This window comes from Macrobrachium nipponense, chromosome 2 (assembly GCF_015104395.2).
Source record: "Macrobrachium nipponense isolate FS-2020 chromosome 2, ASM1510439v2, whole genome shotgun sequence".
Classification (NCBI taxonomy): domain Eukaryota; kingdom Metazoa; phylum Arthropoda; class Malacostraca; order Decapoda; family Palaemonidae; genus Macrobrachium; species Macrobrachium nipponense.
Genome location: NC_087201.1, coordinates 80,426,414 through 80,428,913, shown reverse-complemented (window position 1 = coordinate 80,428,913; position 2,500 = coordinate 80,426,414).

Here is a 2,500-nt window from a genome sequence, read left to right as displayed (position 1 = left end):
TGCATGCAGAGGTAATAAATACAGTTGCAAATATATATACAAATGATGTAACAAGTCTATGCCTTAACAATATAGAACAAAAAGAGCTAAATGTAACTAATGGAATAAGACAGGGATGCAATGACTCAACCATATTCTTTCTACGGATAACGTACCTGATAATAGGAAAACTAGAAAATACAACAGAAGGTTTTAGAAATGAAGTTATAAGGATAGTGGCACTATTATATGCAGATGATGGATTAATACTAGGACACACCCTTGAAGAAATAACAAAAGCAAAAACTTTATGGAAATAGCGAGTGAATGTGGCCTAAACATAAACAAGGACAAGAGTAACATTTTAATATAAAATGACTGGTATAGTATCGATGATGTGGAAAATGTGGAGCACATTGAAGGAATAAAAATAGTTAAGTAGATTAAATACCTAGGAGTGATAATCAACAACACGAAAGACTGCTTCAGAGAACAGATAAAAAGGGCCCAAATCAAAGCAAAGCAGATGGCAAATATGGCGAATACAGTCATCAATAAAAGCTGTAGCAGGGTAAAAATAGGAAAATTGTATTGGAAAGGATTAGCTATGCCTTCCTTCATGTATGCCATGGAAGTGATGAAAATTTATAAGAAAACCATAAATGAATTTCAGAAGATTGACAATCAAGTATGTAGAACTATTTTGAAAGCGCCAAGTTACACAGCAAGTTGTGTGTTAAGATCTGAAGTAGGGACCTCTTCCTGCCACTCAAGAGATATGAGGAATAAACTATCCTATCTGAAACATAACCTGAAGAGTGGTGGAAATAGGCTCCTATATGAGATAACCATGCATCAATATGAAAACAAGAAAACCCCCTGGATAATGCAAGTAAAAAATATATGAAAGAACTAAGCATAAACTTAAGTAAAATTGAATCAGTTACAGACGAACTTAAGAGAAATAATAAACAACTGGGACAGAAAAACACGGCAGAAAGAAATGAATGAAAAGTCAACATTAAGAATCTACAGAAAATATAAAGAAAACATAAGAGAGAGATCTGGTTTGACAATACTGAAAAAAACAATGCTGATCATTAGGGCCAGACTATACTTTGTTTTTTTCCATCTGTCCATCCGCCTGTGGTGTTTGCGCATGATAACACTGCTTCCCGGGCTTTAAATAATATCCTATTTCGAATATTAACGGTGTAATTTGCATACAGTAAATTATTAAAACACCTTTCATTTGCAAATGTACATCCAGATATCCTTTTATTTACCTAAAACTTACACATAACGTAACTTTTTAAAGCCCGGGACGCAGTGTTACCATGCGAAAACACCACAGGCGGATGGACAGATGGAAAAAAAAACAGAGTATAGGTACACTAGGATTAAACTGATAGAAATAAGATAAAAGAAGATACAAAATGTTTGTGCTGGGAGGAAAAAAAATGAAAATTTAGAACATTTCTTACTTTGCTGTCCAGCATACAAAGAGATTAGAAATAGATAAAGTTTTGTGCAGCAACCATATCAAGAAAATAAAGAGGAATTAGTAGCTAATATACTCTTATTGGTAGATGTACTGGGGGAGGAAGTAGAGAATAGGAGAGAATTCCTAAAAGAAACGTGGTATTTCAGAGAGAAGAAACTCGAACAAACACAAACAAAGGCGGAATAAAACAAACAAAGGAGCCATTTCAAAGGAATATTTAGCCTACTACATACTACTACTACTACTACTACTACTACTACTACTACTACTACTACCACTAGCCAATGTACTCCCCTGCAAAATTAAATCAGAAATAAAAAGATTAGTCATGCTAACTTTTATTTGTGGAGGAATATTAGTTTGTTAATGTCGTGTGTGTTAACAGTGAAGATATGGGAAGAATCATGAGTATCTAAATCACACGAGGTTCGTTCCAAATTCGCTCAAACAATATCCATGCTCCCCCTCCATTGATATTGTTTATCATTTTTATACACAACACTTTACTCTCATAGCTCCAAATAACCTCTTATGATTTAATATTATCCTATCTCAAATATCGTTGTCAAATGTAGTCGCCTTACATGTACTACAAACTTTAGTTTGTTCAATGGCTAAATTTAACAGTAGTTTGCCTAATCTGGCTGTTTTAATATTTCAGTATGGCTATAGCGTGTTTTGTAAGTTAGTTTTTCCTAAAAATGATACGAAGTACTTTGTAACCTTTTTCTGGACTTTATCTTTATGTATTCTTAGTAAGTTATTCCAGTTGAAGTTTACTTTCATTGCTGTCAATTTTGCTATCAACGTATTTCCTTCTGTACATTTTTTACAATTTAGAATAACATGTTAGATATTATCTATTATATTGCAATGACTATATAGAGGCGAATTAATCATTTTACATTTATGTAAATAAGAGTTTACTCTGACATGTCCAATTCTTAGATTTGCTATGATGATCTCTGCTTATCTATTTTTACAGTAAGATGTTTCTCACTCTCCTATAATGGGTTT